Source organism: Arvicanthis niloticus, chromosome 19 (genome assembly GCF_011762505.2).
Source record: "Arvicanthis niloticus isolate mArvNil1 chromosome 19, mArvNil1.pat.X, whole genome shotgun sequence".
Lineage (NCBI taxonomy): Eukaryota > Metazoa > Chordata > Mammalia > Rodentia > Muridae > Arvicanthis > Arvicanthis niloticus.
The window spans coordinates 9,657,862-9,680,526 of record NC_047676.1 but is presented as its reverse complement, the minus strand read 5'-3'; the positions used below and the strand labels follow the sequence as shown (position 1 = coordinate 9,680,526).

Genomic DNA, 22,665 nt, shown 5'->3' with positions numbered 1-22,665 from the left:
GTGAACATGGATGGTTATTTTGTTTGAAAATAATGCTGTGTTAGTGTTTATTATGTAAGTAACACTAAAATTGGGTTACAATTGTTCTTGATTTCATGGTGTTCCTCAGGATACCATGAAACATAGTGCAACATATTGTAACTTAGTCCAACATATTCCATATACGGACCAGAACACTTTTCTGTAGATGACATTTTGGAAGATAATGTTGATCAACTTGACATGTGTTTTTATTGAAGGTTTCAGGCCAAATAGTTGATGGGCAGAAAATATTGTCTAATAAACTATCAACATTTATCCAGAAAGCTAAAAATTGAAAATATGTTGGATATCTTACTTAGTAGGTTATGCCAAATTGCCCTTCCTGGTTATTCTTATGACTACTCATTTTGGGTTGTAAACTAGATCACACAGGTATATTAAAGACTGTGTGGAGGCCTAAAATTTAAGAGTTCAAGGAAAATGCATAGAATTCACCATATAAAACAGGTTAATTACAGCACAGGAAAAATTCTATAACCTTCCCTTGCAAAGTCATTAAAATCTAATTAACTTCTCAAACATGACCTCACTCTAAAAATGAATAAATAAATAAAATTCAAGTCTTAGAGTTAAAAGAACTGTTTCAAGTCAGTTAAGTTTCTTATAAGTCAGGGGGTGGTAAGCAATCTGGATCAGGACTCGTATCTTCTTCTGATCATATACTAGGGAGTAAAGTGGGATTTTAAGTTTAAAAAAGTGTAGCTGACATGTAACTTTTGTAGTTTAGAGAATACAGCATTATAACCTGAAACATGCCCCGTGTAATCTAGAGATGTGGTAATAAACATTTTTACCTGAGGTGGGTTATTTAGCAGTTGGAACTATGATGTCAATTCAGGCTATTTTCTTCTAGTTACTTTGAAATTAATGATGAATTCTAGCAGATTTCACACTGTGAAGCTGTAGAGCACTAGAACAGTCTATTTCATGATATTTTGTCCAGAGTTCTTCCTGGCATACCATCCTTTCTAGTCTACTCCACTGTCCCTGACACACCTTCCTCTATTCTACATCACTGTCCCTGACACAGCCTCCTCTCTGTCAGGCCTCAGTGCTCCTTCACACCTGTCTTTGTGGACCTCTTTCTGCTTGCCGTTGAGTTTGAGGTGTTTTGTTCCATGCTGCTGGCTTAACAAAAACATTGTGGAAATTGACACACGGTTATCAGCAGGAATTCTGTGGCGGAGCAGAGCGCCAAGGCGGAGCAATTAAGAACAGTCGCCGTTCTGTGTGCAGAATGAAAGGCTGCCGAGGAAGCAGATAATGTTTAATAAGAGGGGCTGATTAGATAAGTGTAGGAAGCCACCTGTGTGTCAATCTATCAGAAAAGCTAAAGGAGATGCTATTGACAGGAAAGATCAATGATCCTCTCGGAAGTGTACCCCCAACCCCTGCTTCAGGAAGTTTGCGGGTAAATAGGGCTGCAGGGGAGGGCTGAATAGATCGATCTGATAGTCTAGAATGAGAGAGAGTTAAGTAGGGGCTTGTTCTGCTCTGACAACCTTCTAGTGAAAATCCCACTCATGAGTTTTTTGATCTTTGTAAGGAACAGTGGAGATGGGAGCCCAGCAGGGGGTCTTGCCAGTCCTGGAATTTAAGGTGCTTCCTCAGTACAGCTGAGCTAATTTGGAGTCTTACTTGACCTTGAAGTCTTCCTGACCTTAGTTTAATGATAAAATGTAAGAAAGTCAGGCAGTGACAAGACAATTTAACAAGGAAAGTGCAGGACAGACGTGTCTAATGACAAGCACGGTGTTTTTTTAATCACAGGACTCAATAATAGTATAGCTTAGAATGAGTGGGAAGACACACATCAAGGTCCTGTGTAGAGAAACTTCAGGTCTTCACAGTATTGCTATCTCCCAAAGTCATGCATATAGTTAGACAATTGCTTAGTAATTTTGACATAGCCTCATGTAACCTAGTCTGGGCATAAACTATGAATCTAAAGGAACCAACTTTGAATTTCTGATTCTCCTGCCTCTGCTTTACAAGAACTAGAATTACAATCGTGTATCAACATGCTTGGCTTATCAGATTCTGGGGACCACGTCCAGTGTTTCTTGCATGCTAGGAATGTGCTCTACCAAGTTACATGCCCTGCCCATGTTTAGGTAATTGTCACCAATGTCATCTCTGTGGTTATTTTGTTAACAAATGATAATTTTAAGATTTTATAGATATATTAATATTTGAAGGTTCAAAGAAAGATAGAATCTATTTTACCAAACACACTAATCATAGCAGTACCCAAATGGATGGGACTTGAAAGACTCATGTCTGCAGAGGACATCATGAAGGGTTTGTAGCAGATTCAGATATGGGCAGGCACCCACTTCCTCTCCAGTTAGTTTAATTTAGTACAGAGGAGGACTTAACTGATGCCAATGTGGATCAACATCACAAAATTAAAGTTATTAACTTACAACATATAGGGAAAAAATGTCCAAGTAAAAGAGTATAGCTGTAAACATGAAAAAAATAAGCAGATCTGAAGAAATATGGGGAGATAGTTGATTTAAGGCAATGGTCAGGAGGGCTTGTAGGCAGAAAATGCAAACTATCAGGGAACATGTGATGTGTGAAGCAACACAATATTAACAATAGTAAGGTAAATTAAACATTGAAAAGTAGAAAAGTGGGTTGAGTGGTGGCTCAGTGGATGGAAACACTGGCTGTTCTCGCAGAAGACCTGGGTTCCATTCTCAGCACTCACACAGTGGCTCAGAATGGTCTCTGCAGTGGTTTCTTTGGTCAAATGATCTGTTTGTATGAACTGTTATTGGAAGTGACATTTCTAAATACACAAAAAGAGTACTGAATCCTGTCAAGTTTGAACATATGTTCTACAACTTCAGATTTTATCTGTCTGTCTATCTATCTATCTATCTATAATCTATCTAATATTTAGTACAATTCTTATTTGGGGTGGTCTCACAAAACCTAGAATATTGGTTATCAAAGTGTTGAAATGATGACAAATTCTTTCTGTAAATAATGTAATTATTAATAAATGAGTTTAAGCCATATTTATAGCATTTAAAAACCAAAATTATGAGACACTGTATAAATAAAAGGTATTGATGGTGTTGCCTTGTCTTTAAAACAAAAGAGTATAAAGTTGGATTTAGAAAGAAATAGTTGAATCTGGGTGAATAGTGAGGTGTTAAGGACCTGAGAAGATTCGAGATGGAAAAGAATATGATCAAAATATATCGGATGAAAAAAATAATAATAAATAAACTAAAATTTAAAATCAAATTAATTAAAATTAATGATATTAATTTGTGATATTATAGAGAAGAGAAAGAAAAAAGTGTTAACTGTGATTATGGTGTCTGATTATTTAGGTAGAGATATGAATACACTGTGTTCATAGAGAGTATAGAAGTCAGAAGTTAGTGGAAAGTTTGAGTGTAAAATATTTGTAGGATTTCATCTTTGATGATGTGTACAATACCAAACATCATTGCTATAAATAAAATAGCTACAATACACCCACCTATCATATACACACTTTCTTGAGTTATTGAGAATGAGTCCAAAGGCCCACTCATACTACCCTGGACCTGTAACGCTGAGCTATACTTCTACTTTCAAAATTCGTGAGGAGAAAAAATATAATAAAATCTAAGGATTCATTCTTTTTAAGAGATTAATGAATTTATTTTTGGCTTTTGAGAACAATGCTGAGAATTTTTTGTGGTAGATGATTAAGATGAGATGGAATAAAACTCCTTCCATAACAGAGAGCAAGCTGAAAGGTCCAAAGAAGTCATGTGATCTGATGAGTAGTGCCTGCTTAGATGGAATGAGAAACCTACAAGAAGAATATAGGAACATTCTTGGGGTGACCTGATACACACAGCCCAACTTATGCATTGGGAAACTTTACTACTACATCATTTTTAAGGGTTTTCTCTTTTTCTTAAGTATAACTCTTATCCATACAGTTTAGACAAATTAATGATATTTCTGCCAAATATTATGTCTTAAGAAAAACTGACTTTCATGTGTATGTATGGCTATCTGTGTAAATGTATGCTATTTGTGCAAGTGCCTTTGGAGATCAAAAGAGGGTATAGGATCTGGAGCTGGAGGTATGGGTAGTGTGAGATACCACAACAGATGCTGGGAACTTGTCAGATTCTCTGCAGAAGTGCATAGTCTTAACTGCTTAGCTGTCTCTACAACCCAAGTTATGCATTTTTATCTTTAAAGATATATGCTATATCTTTGTATTTTTTCTTGTAAAGAATATAATTTTACCTGCTTTCTATAGGTAAATGTGAAAACTGGCTTTCTTGAGTAGAAATCCATTTATTAACATGGAATTTCAAATATGATATTTTATGATACCAGATTGTGTTCTCATTCCATGTTTTTGCATGTCAGTCATTTTTGCAGCAGGAAAGTCTTTTTTTGGGGGGGGTGGGTATGTCAGGCATGTGTTCTGAATGACCATGCAGAACGATGAATAATTCCTTAATCTACCCAACATACATACTGAGAACCTTACACTTTCCACATACACTAAAGTAATGTGCACAATGAAACTCCAGTAGGTAGAGTTCATTAGGATACATTGTTAAGGAGACTCAGGCTCGTAGTTAACATTGAATGTAAATAAATTTTAGTTTATAACCATGGATTGAAATGTAAGTCATCGAATACCATGATTTATGAAGTGCTCCCTATCTCCAGGAAAGTGTGAATAAAATGTCTACGGTGAGTTCTTGAACACAGCAGTCATGCATTGTTCAACGGAAATGTGTTCATTGATTTTTTTTCTCTTTGTTGCAATTTCCTCTCTTGACTCCCATTTAACTGATAGATTTTCCTTTTTAGTTTTAGCATAAATAGAACCATGATAGTTATATTCCATAGATAAGTTTTTTTCTCAAAATGTCTATCTCATTTCCAAAAGATACCAAATCTCTCCTGTGAGATTTTTTTGAGAGACACTGAATGTTTATTTACTGCCCTGTAATTGAATGTGTCTCACAAAGAGAGTAGGGAAGTATGGGGTATGTTGTGTGGTGAGACCTGATGCCAACTATTTAGATAAACAGTAGAGTAGGCTTGAGTACCTTCATTGCAGTCAAAAGGCATTATTCAGTAGTGTCTACCAGGCTCCTACTATGTGCTCAGAACAGTGGGTACCTTCATTGAAGTCAAAGGCATTGTTCAGTAATGTTTACCAAATTCCTACTGTGTACTCAGGACTATGATGACACAGGTGATCATGACAGATAAGCAACTAGTTTCAGAATTCAAGGATGTCTGGGTTCATGTGGATAAGAAGATTCAAGGGAGCCAGTCTTATCATTGACGATGGAAATCATGACATGAGTAACTGATGAGACCAGAAAGTCAATGACTGGACAAGAGTAGATTGGATCCAGTGTATAAGTGCAGTGGAGACTATTTAACTTTTTTCAGTGGAATCGAGACAAAGAAAATGGTTTCAGAGGTGATCTGGCTGGGGCTTGTTCAGGAAATTTTGGTTATTGCTCTTACTGTCATCACAATGGCCCTGTCTACTGATTTCAGTTGATGACTTCAGAATCTGTAAGGAGTTGAGCCGAAGCAAGTTAGAGAAGGAGAGACACAGAACTGAGGGATGAAAGGTCTTATTTCTAAGTCTTAGACTCCTTGGGTGAGAAGATCACTGACTATAATGCAGATAGAGACAATGGATTCGTAGTCACACTGTCAATGGACGATTTGAGCCTGAGAATGGGAATTTTAAAATTAGGAAATGGAAAGCCACCAGTGCTAATGTCACGACTCATGCCAAAGTGATGAACATGAAGAAACTGAGTAAGGAAGAGAGAAAACACATCTGGCCTTTGTGTCCCTTCTGTGTAAAGTGGAGCAGAAGAATGTGAGGAAGGCCTGGCTTTCTCTCTGGTGGGAAAGAGGGATCTGGAGTTTACTCCTCATTGCCAGAGGGCAAGCTTGCGTGCCTGTGATCTGGAGGAAAATCTCTCTGGTCTTCATTTATATGCATTCACTAAAAAGATGCTAGGATACTGGTGTGATCTCTTAGACTTGAATTTATATTCAACCATGTTTTTTCAACAGTGGCCTTTGTGTTTGTTTTGCAATGAATCTGTGGTGGTTTGAATATGCTTGGCCCAGGGAGTGAGAGGCACTATTAGGTGGTGTGGCCTTGTTGGAGTAGGTGTGGCCGTGTTGGAGAAATTGTTTCACTGTGGGGGTGGGCAATGAGATCCTCCTCCTAGCTGCTCTGATAACAGTGTCTTCCAGGTTACCTTTGGTTCAAAATGTAGAACTCTTGGCTACTCTAGCACCACGTTTGCCTGCACACTGCCATGCTTTCTGACATGATGATAATGGACTGACCCTCTGAACCTATAAGCCAACCCCAGTTGAATGTTGTACTTTATAAGAGTTGCCTTGGTCATGGTGTCTCTTCACAGCAATACAACCCTAAGACAGAATCTGAATATTATATTTGTTCTTTGCAGTACTATGAATTACTTGGAAATATACATTTGATTCAAAATAGCACCCCTGTTATTTGGGCAATGTATAATTTGATAATCACATGCTTGCTAGTATCCTGCTGAGCTTTTATAACTTATTTTTTGCATGTGTGTATGTATGTGCTGTGCATGCATCTGTGCTTCTTTGCATGCGTATATGTGTGTCCAAAGGTCAGAAGTTGATGTCTAGTAACTTCTTTGATCAACATCCTCCTTATATATTGAAGTATTGCTTACTTGAATTCATCAACTTCTCTAGTCTAAATAGCCAGCTTGATCTAAGGATGCCTCTTACATGGCTGGGATTATAGGTGGGCTGCCACATACACTCAGTATTCTAGTAGGTGCCAGACATCCAGACTGAGATCCTCAACATTACATGACAAGTGCTTTTATTCCCTGAGTCACCTCCCCAATTCTCCAAGGTGGTTTTTTGTTTGTTTGTTTGTTTATTGTTTGTATGTTTTATTTTGTTTCTGCATAAGGCAGAATAAATTAATTGAGAAGTTTTAGTGATTATTGATATTTGCAAGCTATATTAGCTAGATAAATGGTGTTTTAAGTAATTCTATCATCCAAATACACTGAATAGTGAATAGGATGCACACAGATGATTTCCAGGTGCATGCTAAGCTGTGTATAGACATTTTTCAACAGTGTTTACCAGGCTCCTACTGTGTGCCCAGGATTTTGATTACACAGGTCAGTTCTCAGATTTGGAACCTGCCTTTATGACCTATGTATGTGATGAGTTTTAAAACATAAATATTGCAAAGTTTTACATATTATTACATTTCAAATGATTTATGCAGAAATCACTCAAAGTGATAAATACCCTTAGATGCTGATGTCCTCTTGCTGAACTAATTTTACTTATTCTTCCAATATCACTTGCATTATAAATCATATTCTTGATTTTAAAGGCATTTCAGGGGGTCTGTGTTTAGTATGCCAATGACTTCTGGATAGCAAGGACAATTCTCATGTTTATAGTCACTTACACTATTTAACTCAGCAAAAGAAAAGGCACGGATGAAGGCATTTGCAAGCTTCCTCTCTGGCCAGACCCCTCCACTGTGTACTTGTATACTTTATTTAAAAATCTTATGCTTTATGGTGACTTACCCTTGAGAAGCCCATGTCCATACTTGGGTCAGCCTGACTCTTCCCCTGAATAGTTGTCTCCTTGTTGAACCCTATGATTCATGTACATGTGAAACATGTTTCCCAATAAACTCCAACTCAGATTCAAAACCTTTCTAGTTATATGCAATTTTAAAAGGAATTTCTGTCTTTTATGTTGATCCATCAAAAGTTGTCACACTTTTCTTCTTTCATAACTTCTACATTTATAATGTTACAGTGCCTTAACACAGTAATGAAGAGTACTATTTTAAAGATAAGATTATCTCTTACCCTTATAAGATATTTTCTTAATTACTATTCCCCAGTTCTGCATAATATTGCATGATCTATTAATATGATTAGTGTTGCTGCAAAGACAGCTGTTGCTCCCATCACACAGCTAAGCATTCTCCAAACAGTATTTTGGGAAAGTATCTTGTGAAAGTAATGACAGAGTTATTTTCCATGGAGAAAAGGAAATTAAAATACCTTTGGGAAAGGTCAAGAACAGGGAGGATTATCTGCAAAGACCAGTGAACTTTGGATTCATTTAGTCAGAATGGCAAGGATTAGACATACCATAACGCTTGCAGGGAAATTTTTCCCCATGTCAAAATTAAAAATAAAGTTGCTGTATTCTTGACTTTTAAACTTTAGATCTTGTCTCAAGCTTTGCATGGATAAAGGAAGACATAACGAAAGCATGGTAGCCCTTATGTTTTCTTACTAGATCAGCAGCTGCTTAAGGAACAGTGTGGGTTTCAAGGTGTGGATTCAGAATGGAAGGCATGGATAGGAGCCTACACAGCAGGGTCCCCGTAGTTTGAAATACAGTTTATAACAAAGTAGGACATAACCTCAGAGCAATAACAATTCTGCTATTTATAGTTATTTACCCTATTCAACTCAGTAAAGAAAAAGACGGGGATGAAGGCATTTGCATGCTTGCTGTCTGGGACACATGCTCTGCATGTCCTTGAGAAGGAAGATGGGTGTGTTATGAGTTCTGTATACAGAGGAAAATGACAGTCTGGAAGTGTCAGAGGGTGGGCCTACTGGTTTGTGTATCAGACAGGGGATGCACAAGCCTAGAAGTGAGGGAGAAATAGGGGTAACAAGCTATTTAGAGGCTTGGGAGGTATTGCTACAAGGAACAGTCATGAGACACTAACTCTAAAACTATGGACATGTCCTTGTCCCCACAGCTCACAGCTTAAGTGTACTCTATTGCTTCTCCTGAGGTATTTTGTCTTCGCCCGCGAAAAGGACACGTGAGGCAGTGTTCGGGTGGTTACCACAGCGAGGCTTTATTTTTGTATAAGCAGAAGTGGAAAGACCCAAAGCCCGTAAAAGGCACTGCTTATATACACCCTAGAGTGACGTGTTCACTTCTGATTGGCTGTTCACTCATTACCCATAATACACCCCGGGATGGGCAGTGACTTTGGCGCGCTTTTGCCTCTTGCACCTGCGCAGTTAGTTGTTTACTAGTGGGAGAACAGGATACCCGCACCATCTTGTAATGGCGAATGTTGTCATGCTCACGTGGCTCCCAACATGTGATGACGCAGCCTTGCATGCTAGTCAGGAAAGAAGCATTTAGCACTTTGGGTTTTGAAAACTGTTTTAGCGGCCCTCATTATTCTTTCATATTTTTCAAAAGAAATCATTGTTAAATATTCATCACATGAAATGATATTAAACATTTAAAACGTGATATCTTAGTGTTTTATGGTCCTATGATGAAGGTAACTCTTGCAGGTTGTGGGAAATCTACAAATACCAAGATTTCCTTCCATGGATTTTAAATTAAAATGTGGTTATGGAGATACCATGTTTACTTTGTTTGATAACTATTTTAAACTATCTTTGTCCATTAACATGTCAGTGGTGTTTTTGATATTATTAAATGTTCTTTTTAGTAGTTTTCTAATAGGTATGAAATATGGAACCACTGTGAATGATTTAACAGTCTAATTTTATTTGAATGTTATAGCATTGTTGGTCTTTCCAGTTGTTCCTATTTTGTTAGCATGGAAAAGGCAACAGCATGTCATTCTTCCTTGTACATAAGTCACTGGGTCTGCTTCGACAGAGACTGCCTGCAGCAAAGTTTTGAAAGAGAGTTTAATGACCCTTACAAACTCACTGGGAAAATATATCATAATTAATTACTGATAAAGGCCTCAAGCAAGACAACAAAGCAGGGACTCCTGGAGTATAAAAAATCGATGCCTTGTGAGTGGTTTCCTCAGTGTAGGAAGTAGGAAGTGAACAAATGGAATTCCAGGGAGAGCAAACAGGGAAGGCACTTCTTCGTCAGAAATACAGCACCAAAATTCTGCCAGCTTAGGATGTATCTGTTCAAAAGTTCAAATGTAGGGTAGGAATGATTCCAATAACACAGTACTTATTATAGGGCACAGAAGTGTTTTATGGTCCTATGATGAAGGTAACGCTTGCAGGTTGTGGGAAATCTACAAATACCAAGATTTCCTTCCATGGATTTTAAATTAAAATGTGGTTATGGAGATACCATGTTTACTTTGTTTGATAACTATTTTAAACTATCTTTGTCCATTAACATGTCAGTGTTAATGGACATTAACATTAACAGATATCATTAACATAACAGATAAGCAATATCTCAAATTAAAATGCTTTTGAAAAAGAGTATATATTATGTTTCTTTTAAATTGTATTGTTTTATAAAATACATAGTATTCGGGGTTTTTTTGTTTTTGTTTTTTGTTTTTTTGTTTTTTTGTTTTGTTTTGTTTTGTTTTGTTTCAAACTCACATGCAGACCATTCCTTCAGGCATATAATTAAATAAAAACATTTTATTTTATTTATTTATTGCTTAATTTATTGCTTAATATATCCACCTAGGGCAAAAGTTCCCAAGACGAATATTTGCTCAGCTTACCTACTAAAACTTCTGCTTAAGGAGATAGCTGAGAAACCTAACACAGTCACTGGAGTGTGAGCTGTGAATTAGTGATTGCTTTCGCAGCAGGACAGTCTCGTGTATTTCATATAGTAATAGACTTGTGGTAAAAGCCTGAATTTCTTTCAGTGGTCTGTGGTCTGTGGTCTGTTATTCTTCCTAGTGAAGCATGTTCCTAAAACCAAGGTTCTGCTTAGGTTGAGTGGTCTGAGTTCCATTGTGCTAGGGAAATGGAGGGGCCAGCAGTTTTATCAGCAACCGCTGAAGGAATAGTCAATGAGGCTCTCATTAGCACGGGGACTGTTACTGAGCTACCCATGCAGCGTGTGATGCTCGGAGAGTTAGATCCAGTTCTGCTTCAGTGCCATTGCTGTTGCTGGGAGTCAGTGTTCTGGACTTCAGTTATCTATGTATCAATGACATAGGTAAACATACCTGAGCCAGGCTATCAATCATGTTCAAGTTGCTGTCACTAGGCTACAATCTTAAAAGGCATGTGCAGGTTCAAGGCCCGGGCTCTAAATGAGCTTGCCCTGTGACCTGCTGCCACAGGAATGTGAAGATCAGTATTCTCCTCTTTCACTAATGATGGATTCTGACATCCACACTCTTCCCACGGCCTCGGGAATCAGCTGGACTGCTCACCTAATTATTATTTTTTTAAGAACAACTCAATACCATTAAGGCAACAAAGGAAAAAAATCACTTTGATATGTAATCCTCAACGTTTAGACAGACAAGGCTAAACTGCATCTTTTACCAAGTCAATAGACTGAGTCATGTGGGGATGGATTTGCAACCTACACAACTGGGATTTTATGTCCCTGGATGAGGAAGTTACACCCAAATGAATTAACAGGGAATAAGTTCATTCCAGATGTTCTCAGCATTGTTTTAGGCAATCACACAAACGATTGCGTGTGTATATTTGACACTCACCTCTTCTGTTAGAGGTGACAATGTAGGCCCCGTGTGCTGGCACATGCATGACAGAGAAGAGAAGCCCAATCCCAAAAGATGCCAGCATGATACTCACATCATATATTAGTTGAAGAAAGCACCACTAACAAATAATACTGCCTGCTCTCATTACTTGTCAGGGACCTGTAATTGCCTGCTATCGACCTCCTGTCAAAAGACATGGCAATTTATTCTTAAAATTAATAATTGAGGGTGAAAAAAAATACTCTCTCTTCTGGGAACTCCACTCACACTGGGAGCAGCACCTCAGCCCTCCATGGAATGCTGTCCAATAACTTAGCTTTAATAATTCCAGTGACTCCACATCTATGATAAGATGAGAAACAGTCATTCCAGGAGCTTTCCCGGGTTGCACCGAAGGCAGGCATTGGAAACCTTTCCAATGCCTTGACTATTTAATATTTTAAGTAAAATTAGAACTGCATAGACAGTGCAGCTGAACATTGATAGAAATTGATAGGAACTATCATTTTATGACAAGTGGACTAATTAATTCACTTTTGTGGCATGCATACAGGTCCTACCAACTTTCGTGGCCCAATTATATTTCTGTGTCAACAGCTACCTCACTTCATTGGTGCCCTTTCCTTTGAAGAACATTTGGATTGCTTTAACTAGACTCCAAGTTAGTGTGTGAAATTGCTCCGTGGAGGTGTGAGCAAACATCTGCTCACCCCAGACAGGGAAGCAATGGCAGAGCAAGGTGAGGATAACATCCAAGCCCAACCTGGTGAAGCAATGAATTTTATAGGAGTGGCTTACAGGACTGTGGGTGGGGGTTACTGATAAAGGGAAGCGGTCTCAGAGACAGCTGCATCTACAAAACCCACTGCAGTATGGGTGACAGTTCACAAACCTGGGACCCTGGAGCTCACCACACAGATGCCAGGCAGCTTGGTCTCCTATGCCTGGCTTATCTGAGGTAGACTTTCAGTAGTCCTTACTGGGAATACAAGCAGTTCTGTGGTCTATTGGGAATAATGATGCTGTAAATATTTCTGAGTGTGTTTTCCTGTGGACTTTTTAAAATTTTATCTTGACTTCAGATGCATGAATAAAATGCTGGTCTACATGACCATTTAGGTTTTACATTTGAAGAGCCACTAAAATGTTTTGGAAAAGATGTCACCCATGTGAAGGCTCCAGTTTTTTTTACTTCTTTTCCAACATCTGATGACGTCTTTCTTGTTACACGTATATTAGTAGGATGAAAATATCTGATGTGAACTTGGATAACTGTGATCTTTTTAAAAATACTGTGTGCATATAAATCAATTGATTAAGTAATATGTGTTTCCTTTATTAATGGTATGTTTTTCATTATCATATTTTGTTATCTGCGCATGTAACTAAACTATAAACCATTTTGGCATCCAAATTTTTTTTCAAAAAGATTTTGTTGATTTGTTTGGGATTTTTGTTTGTTGGTTTCTTCATTCTGAGACAGGATCTCACTTCTTGGCCCCTAGCTGGGCTCAGACTCATTGAAACCTGCCTGCCCCTGCATCCCAAATATGGGAATAAAAGTCATGTGCTTCCACATCTGCCTTTTCAAAAAGCTTTCTGAGTCAAGAATGATGCAGTATCATATCTACCTTGACGTGCTGGTTTATTTTGATTGCCAGCTTGACAGTATCTAGGATATCTCGGAGACAAATCCCATCTGTGAGGAATTTTCTAGATTGGGTTAACTGAGTTCGGAAGACTGACCCTAAATGTCAGATAGAGTAAAGAAGAGAAAGGGAGACGAACAGACATTCATCTCGCTCTGCTTCTCGAGACCAGATATAACATGGCCAGCTCTCAGGTTCATGATTTCCTTGTCATGCTGGGGCCTCAAAGTGTGAGCCCATATACATGGTTCCTCCTTTAGTAAGTATTTCTTTCATTGCAGTTTGTCCATGCAATGAGACAAATAACTGATACACTTTGTACCAGGATACACTTTGGGTCAAGACAGTTTTGTAGGAGACACCTTTGTGGTGGCTCTCCCAGCACCCTAATGGCCGACACTGTGTACAGTGCCCCAAACTTAAGCTGGTCATGAAGGGCTGATGACTTGGGGGTGTCCAGGTGAACTGACGTGGACATCTGACTTGTGCTCTGTTTTTTTGTCTAGCACTGTGCACTGAGTAGAACACACTGAGTTTTAGCAAAACATAGCACAATCAGAAGCCTTGTTTTTTTCTAAGAAAAAAAAAAAGCCAGAGTACTTGGTTGTTTGATTTTTTTTTCAAAAAGTTAGTGAGATATACAAAAATTGTTTTGATAAAGACTTTCTTGTTTGATTTAGTTTGTTTTAAAGAACAGTTTTACTTGTTTGTTTGTGTTTGCTTGAGTAATTCAAATTGAGCTGCCAAAATCCAAAAGATTCTCACTAGGTTGCATATGTGGGATCTGGTGTGTATACCTTTATAAAGCAATATGACATACTGTGCCTTTGAAGGCACACACATGACATGTGTTTGTCCTGGAGATGTTATAAGAGTCTTCTAAAAACTTTAGTGATGTGAGGCAGGATTCCAGGCTATAGACTTCTGGCAAACTCTCCTAGTACTAACTTCCCAGGAAAGAGTAGGAGGGAGAAATCTGCTTTCTACATGTTTCGGTGGCTTGGCTGGCATTCTGCAGTTAATTAAAGGCTATTTCCTTAAGCAAAATGGCTCATTTACTCATAGGTAAGGTCTTCAATTAAGTCAGTTACTGTAAAGAAGTTATTCCCAGGAACCAGCCAGGGTTGACTGAAAAGGAGCCTTCGCATGTTACCCTGTTTGCTTTGCTTCCCTCCTTACCATGTACAGAGAGCAGGGACAGATTAGAGGTGACATGCTTCAGGAAGGCGTTTGGCATCCCTTTGAGATAGTCCTCTGTAAGATGTGTTTGTGAGAAGCACATACATGGCAGCAACACACATCTTCCCTACATATGAAACTGTACTGGGATAGAGACAAGAGCCCTCTATCCCCAAGCACTCTGGACTTTTGGGCACTTGGGGTCAGTCAATCTGCAACAAAAAGCATGAGGTATTTTATTTCCACTTAGCGACTGTTGCTCTGTTTAATAATGACAGGAATCGCTAACAGCAATGTGTAAAAAATATTTATATTTTTTTTATTTCCTTATTTATATCCCTGGATCCTTATTATTTTTCTCACAAGATAGCAGTTCACCATGTTTAAATTAAGACAGGACTGAGAGAGATTTTGTAACTTATATAGGGTCACGGACTATTACGTTTCCAAGTGGGATTCAAAAGCAAATTTCCCTACCTTAAGACCAAATTCACTTCCTTAGGCTTTGTAAATTTACCTGAATGGAGAAGTATTGGAAAGGAAATAGAAATTCAGTCAATGGACTTTAGGAAAAACAAAACAAAATGACAGTTAAACAAAACAAAATGGAACAAGTTCCTCCATAGGAATGTAGAAACATTTAAAATTGAGGGAGAGATCTGTTTCTCTGTACAATCAACCACAGTCAGATTTGTTGGGGGGTCTCCTTTTTATCTTGTCTACAAATTTTAGATCAGCATGGATATTTTTCTATCAGATCCATTCTGTGTGTTTTCAGAGATAGAGAGGTAAAAAAAAAATCTTTCAAGTACCATTCAAAAATAAATTAATCCATTCCTCACATCAAACACACACCCCATGTAATGAAATTAACTGTAGAATGTAATTCTCATTTAAACCAATATTGAACTTGCTGCCAAGCCCACAGTCTTGTACAGCTATTCCATGTTTGTATGTCTGTGAGTGTGGAGTCCTCAGGGTTCCCCCTCGGTGCTCTCTCTGACTCATTCGGCAACCTTCCAGGACACAGATTTGGAAGAGCAGTCACTCAGAATTCTGTGTTTGGATTCAACTGATGGATTCTTCTGACTGACCACGACTTCCACTGTGATGTGTTAAGGACATTCTGAAGTTGTTGCTATGTAGCACATTTCATTTCTCCCGTTGATATAAACTTAATTTTAGAGTGTTTGAATGGTATTAAGATTCGTGCAGAAAATCTTTAATGATGAAAAGATTATGAAGAGTGCCAGGTTGTCCTCCCAGTACTCAGGAGGCTGAGGCATAAGGACACTACCCATGAGCCCAGCCTGTGTGTATACTGAGATGCTATTTCAAAAAAATATTTTGTGGGAAAATGCTGTACGTATGTGAATAATTGAAATTTCTATGTAGACACAAATGCTAAATGTTTCTACAAAGGTTGAATGATTTTTAACATGGATTCTCTGCACACAAGGGCCATGTCAGCAACCACTTATCAGTTCTCTCTGGTGAGAGCCAATAATATTTCCTCTAGAAAATGTTAAGTTGCTGTCCTTGTTCCTTTCCCCTGTGTACATGTTATTATATAATCATGTTTGCTAAGAATGGGATAGTAGCTTCATTTGCCTTTATTCTGTGTCTCCTCTGGGCTGAAACAGAAGACTTTAACACTGCGAAATAATTGTGCTCTCAACGGCTGCTATTATAGTCCTATTTGTCTCTCTCTCTTAAAGGCTTTTATATTTATTTTTCCTTCATTTCCTTGCTTTTTTTGTTGAAACAAGATGTTGCTATGTATCCTTGGCTGTCCTGAATATAGTTCAGGCAGGTTTTGAACTCATAGAGCTCTGTGTCTGCTTCCAGAGTACTGGGATTTAAGGCAGGTGCCTCCATATGTGCCTCTTTGTTTTTATTTTCAATTGTGTGCATGTATGTGTGCATATATGCTTGTGGGGGTAGGGGCTCCTGAGTATGTGAATGCAGTTGCCTCCATGGTCAATACAGGGCATCAGATAGATACCTTGGAGCTGTAGTTACAGGTAGTCTTTGTGAGGGGCCTGGTGTGGGAGCTAGGAAGAGAATTGGGGTTCTCTGCAAGAACAGTGCATTTTCTTTAACTACTGAGCCATCTTTTCAGCTCTTGACTTTGTTTTAAGCCATCAAGCATGGTGATAGTGGAATGTTTCTGAATACAAAATTCTACACCCTTAATATTATTTTACCATTTTTAATGTATGCTGAAGTAATGCATATATTCTCCAAACCATAAAACTATTACTTAAATTATACCAATTTATTCAGGATCTTAGGAAATTGACTGTTAAATAATTAATTTAGAGCTAATGACACTTCTTGACATTTGTACAAACCACTATATTTTTTTTATTTAAAGCATTGTATAAAATTATTTTTATCTTGATCAGTATCCCTTGGTGAATTAAGAACAAAATAGTGCAGATATTTGAACATATTCTTGATCTCTTAGTGTTATTTGCAAGAAAATCAAAAGTTACTAGGTTTTGTCCATGAATGTTGACACGTGCTCTGTAAGACTGCAGAGGAGCTGATTTGTGTATCAACTGCTCCTGAAATTATTTTATAGACCACCCACACTTTGCTGTGAAATGTAGGGAAAGCGTTATCATTGTGAACCCTCACATGAGCCTGGGGACCTTTAAGCTTTCTGAAGAGGTAATTGTGGAGTTAGAGGTCGAGGCAATTTTCTCCCTGTTGACTTAATGAAAGGATAGTTGATATAGTTTGCTGAGTACCTCTGCAAACATTGTTTGATTTGACCTTGAACCGAATGATGTGGTTTCAGGGGACATTTAGCTAAGCTCACTGCACAGGTCCACAAACTGGGAAACCAATGCTCTTAAGTCAGTTCATGTGGACTATAAGCTCTAACCATGGGCCACTGTCTGAGCTTCTACTAATAACAATATTAACTAAAAGTCACAGAAGACATCCTCTGACCTGACCCAGGGAGCATGTCACTCATACAATCTTATTCCACACTAAAACATATCCAATCATACAGTCCAGCTGACAGTTAATGCTTCCTTAGAGAAGCTTAGCTTGCTAAAAAATCAGTCTTCCAGCTGGTATATAGAAACGTGTCAAGATGAGGGATTATCCAAAAGAGAGCTATGCATGGCCTCATTTTTATAAAAAAAAAAAAAAAAAAAAAAAAAGCAAAAGTGTTGAAAGGTATATGTTGTAATTATTTAACATCATTCTGTCCCATTGAACGTCCTCATCATTGAAGTTAGTGTCAAGAATGTCTATCTTGAGGAGTTATGAGAAATTCAAATGCAACATTTAATAACAGGTTAAGATCATTTATAGCAGGAAGAATGCATAGGATTATGTTAGGTATTATTGTTATGTTATCTGTTTTTGTATGAAAAACAATAATGAAACTAGGGCATATAATATCAAAAAACTTGGTATGGACAGTTAGATATTTCCATATTAAAATTCCACATAATCATTCTGTTGTGTATGCAAAGTGGAGCACGTTAAAGTGTAGCTAATTAAGTGAAAGAGCAATGCCATCAAATTGCCAATAATAAGAAGAATGTGTCTCTCAAGGACTCCACTTTGAGACCTAGATAAACACAAAAAAAGTCTGAAGCACTTAAAGACTGACAATGTCTGTGTAAATATTCAGAATGGCAGGTGATGACAACTTGTTATCTTCTACATTTTTTAAGTTGTTGCAGGGTCTAGTAGTAAGCTATGTTATTTTTCCATGACAGAGGACAAATGAATTATTAAGCAAAACTTAATGCAAGTAGTTGGCTCAACTCTACCTGTCTCTTCTTGCCTATTGAAAATGCTGTCTGGGTGGTTTCCTGCCTTGACTTTCAGGTATGTTTAGTGGAGGAGACAGCAGGAGAAGAATTGGGTACACAAAATTAAAGATTTATGTGAAAATGACGCCAGCATAGATTTGTGGTGACTCATACAGTTACGAGGACAATCACCCAGCCCTTTTTCCTTTCACCCAAATCATCTTCTTTACCACTCTGACTTAAGAACTGATTTCCAAGTCATCAGGGGAGACGTGTTCAGACAAGGGAATTTTCATTCTATCATGTAGACAGTGAAAAAATAATAATACCACAAAGGTAGAGGGGCATAGTTATGCTCTTGTGTGACATTACTCCTGGGAAAATATGAGCAAATGTCTATCACCCCAGGCAAGGAACAATGACAGACCGAAGTCCAGCTGTGTGAACCAGTGAGTTTTATTGGCATTACTTACAGGGATATGGGTGAGATGTTACTTAGAAAAGCAGAAATGGCTCAAAGACAGTTGTAACACCCAAAACCCACCCTAGGATGGGAGATGGCTCACATGAGCTGAAAACCTGAAACATACTGTACGACCTGCAAGACACTGTCCTTTGCAGGTAACTCAGTTGGTCTGAGCCTCTACTGAGCTCTTCTCTTTCTCATGTGCCTCTGTTGGTCTTTGCTTATTCTAGGATGGTATGCTGATCTAAACCTATTCTAGGTAGCTGCAGGTGCTACTGCTTATGTACTATTGTGGAGGGATGGAGTCAAAGAAATCTCATCAGTTTCAGGGACTTTCTGAAGCTATTGAGTTAACCATGAGCTTAAAGAACAACCCTGCAGAGCAGAATGTTTTTGCCTCTCTTGAGAACACCCTGTCTCTTAAGAGTTTTATCTCTCAGACGGAAGGAATGCTTTATCTCAAATAAAATTACCATCCTACATATAGTAACTATGGTTCTGTTTGAAAGCAGGAAGTACAGTGAACAGATTGCTCTTTGGGAAAACCATGGCCCCAGTAGACTTGTGGTGGATGCTGATGGAAAGGTTATGGAAATTTGTAATGTGGTAGGAAACAGGCAATATTTCAATCCCAGGAGGAACACTGGGAAATAAAGTAGGATATGAAGGAACTATAGGTAAAAAGAATTGTTCTATAGCATTTGAATGACTTTGACAAACACAGAAAACCTCCAGTATGCGGTTGTAGCCTGGAGGATCAATGGTACCTTTAAACTTTCATCTGACTTAGGAAATAGAGAAAAATGGAAATGGTTGAGACAACAATGAATTATTCTTGCCTCCCTAAAGCCAAAATATTTAGATGACTCATCCCGTGCTGATATTAGTATTATCAATGTGCAAAACTCTCTTTTCATGTCTGTCTACAATGCTTTGTATTTAATATAAAATGCACAGCACCTATGGATTTTAAAGAAACACTACAGGCTTCAAATCTCTGTAATAATTTTTAAAAATACTTTTTAATCATATCTTCATCTAATTTAGTGAGAAGGGCATATACTTTAGTGACAACTTCAACATAGTATGTTTTAGCTAAAGAAATATAAGTTAAATGTTAATGTTGTTTTGTATAAAAAAATCTCCCAATGTTAAAATATAACCATCCTCAGACTTTCTGACATCGTTTGCACACTCCTGAAGCCTTCTGAATCCTTTGTCTACACTTTTTTTTTTTTTTAATGAAGGGAGCAATTCTCTTTGTGCTGCTCTCTTTGCTTTCTGCATAATTTCCAACTTTTTACATTGGTTTGTAGATCACTGCATGTTCTTAGCAAGCAAGAAAAAATAACACAGAAAGTGTTTTGCATTGTTTTGTATAATTTTAGAATAGAGTGTTCATTCATCATCTTCCTTATGTGACATTTTGACAAGCATCTTAACAGACTGGAGAATAGAGATGCCGTTACATGATTAAATTAGACAAAGAAACACACATACAAGCCATGTCATGGTGTAGCTCATTTTTCCCAGAGTAACTGAATAAAAGATTTTTGACACCTCTCGGTGTTGGGGGCTGGAGACCAGCTCTCTTGCTATTGCTTAAGAATAACAACTTTGAAGCCACTTTGATCTCTTCTAGTCTCTGCCAGACACTTCTGATGGGCCAGTTAAGTAAGACACATATACTGTATACAATTTCTTGTTCTTCTTCAGTAGTGCTTAACAATTCCTACTCCAGGGTAAACTGAGATGCATTTTATGGCAGGAAATACACAGTCAACTCTACTGGGTAGTTTCAAATTTTACTACTGATAAATTAATTCAGTGCACTCTTATGTTTCAAAAAGTTTACAAGTTCAGAAATATTTTTAGTTTTGTTTATTTCTTATAAAATAGTTACCATGTAGTGTCACAACTTATATTTTAGAATTAGAGGAATAGACTATGAGAGGTTTCAGAAATACTTAATTTTGTCTTGTTGTTTTGAAGATGTATAAATGGAAGCTCCAAGGGGCTAGAGACTTCTCTGATTTCTGTAGACTAGGAAAATATTAAGATTTTCATCTTTGTTTTCTCTATAAAATGGTTGAACATTTAACAGTCCCCATGTGCTAGGCTGTTACATGCCATGTGTTTTGGTTTGAGGCATGATATGTTATCATTTGTCATCTATCATAGCATTTCTCTGGAGTCTCTTTTTGACTTACAAGAAGAATTGACAATATATTTCCAAGACTGCCTTTTGTTCAGGTTCCCTGGACTTGATACAGCTTTCAGCAGTTACATTATTTGCATGAAACTGAGAATGCAGAAGTAATTGGGGAGTTGTTATTTTGTAAATAGACATGGGAAGTCTATCATATCAAGCAAGGTATCATTCATCCATGGTTTATGTGCTTTGAGAGAAAGCAATGACTAGCAGGTCTGCTGTTTCTGAGGTCAGCAATGGTTAAAAGTCAGAAGAATGAGACTCTTCCTGTCTTAGGAACACCATGACCATGACAAGTCTTATAAAGTAAAACATTTAATTTGGGCTGGCTTACAGGTTCAGAGGTTCATTCCATTATCATCATCATGGGAAGCATGGTAGTATCAAAGCAGACAGGTTGGTGAAAATATTGAGACATCTACATCTTGGTCCAAATGCAGTCAGGAGGAGACTGTCTTCTGCAGGCAGCCAGGAGGAGGGTATCATTCCACACTGGGTGAAGCTTGAGTATAAGAGACCTCAAAGCCAACCTACACAATAACACACTTCTTCTAACAAGGCTCCACCTCCAATAAGGTGAGACCCCCTAATAATGCCACTTCCCATGGGCCAAGCATTTTCAAACCACCACCTTTCCTTTTCATCTTAATTTGTATCAGATTCTCTGACAAGAAAGTTCAGAAACAAACAAAATTATTGACATACGGGTACCAACTGACATAAGACTCAAAAGTCTTGTTTGATGTAGGAGAGACTGTATAATTTGTGAACTCCACAAATAGATGACATTATAGTCAGAAACTGTTACTGTGTGCCCGATATAAGGGGCTGGTACTGATTAAACACTCTGTTCTTTCACCTGGTGACATGCATCTATACGTATCGGTCCAATTTTGCTTAAACTTTATATATAAATGGTGCATGTTACATAGTAGAACATCAATGAACTCATGAAGACATCTAAAGGGCACAGTGCCACTCAAATTTTGCCACCATGATTTCTTCAGACCACAGGACACCATTGGAATAGTGTTGGACTTTGTTTCATTTTAGATTTGGTCTAAAACAACACATAAGTATTCTTCCCAGTGTGTGAGCTGGGACTCACAGCCAGTTCCTATGCTCAGAGTGTTACAGCAGCACTGGAGAGATCATCTGGGTTGGGTTTTCTTGAAGGTCAAATGGAGAAGGTTCTGCTTTCATGTTCATTCAGGTTGCTGACAGTATTAATTTAGATCTGTCCTTCTCGGCTGCTTGTTTGCCCAAGACTGGAGTGTACTTGTAGCTCACAGGACTTCCTGTGGTTATGGAAGGTTTCACACAGCTCCTGACCTGGCAAGCTTTCCCAGCAAGGCTCATGACTTCAGCACCCTGGCCAAGAGGTTAAGATCCAATCTGGCAGCAATGCAGTCCCTGTTATGCAGTATGTATGGTGAAGTATGGTCCCCATATTCTGTTGTTTTGAGCAAGTCACAAGCCCTGGCTACCTGCAGGGTGGAAGACTGTTTAACACTAAGAGTAGACATCCTGGGGGATACCCTAGTCTCTGCCTACAGTTTAGTGGATGCTCTTACTCTGAGACACTGAGGACATAACTCTATTAGGTGGACAACTGGGCAGTGAAAGTTGGAGCGGGAAGATATTTAACTTGGGGACAGTTGCAATGCTTTCTTGAGAGTTGTTCACATTTTTGGAGGATACGCCCCATGCCGGTTTTTATAAAGTAATCTATTAGAGAAGAAAAACTGTAAACATGTGAATAAAGCAAAAGATAGAAACACCTCCCCACACTCATTACTCTCATA

General features: G+C 38.1%; 1 protein-coding gene across 1 annotated transcript in view; it reads left to right on the top strand.

Annotated features, from left to right (window-relative positions):
• Ctnnd2 (catenin delta 2) overlaps positions 1-22,665 on the top strand; it is an 804,610-nt gene that overhangs the window by 150,459 nt on the left and 631,486 nt on the right.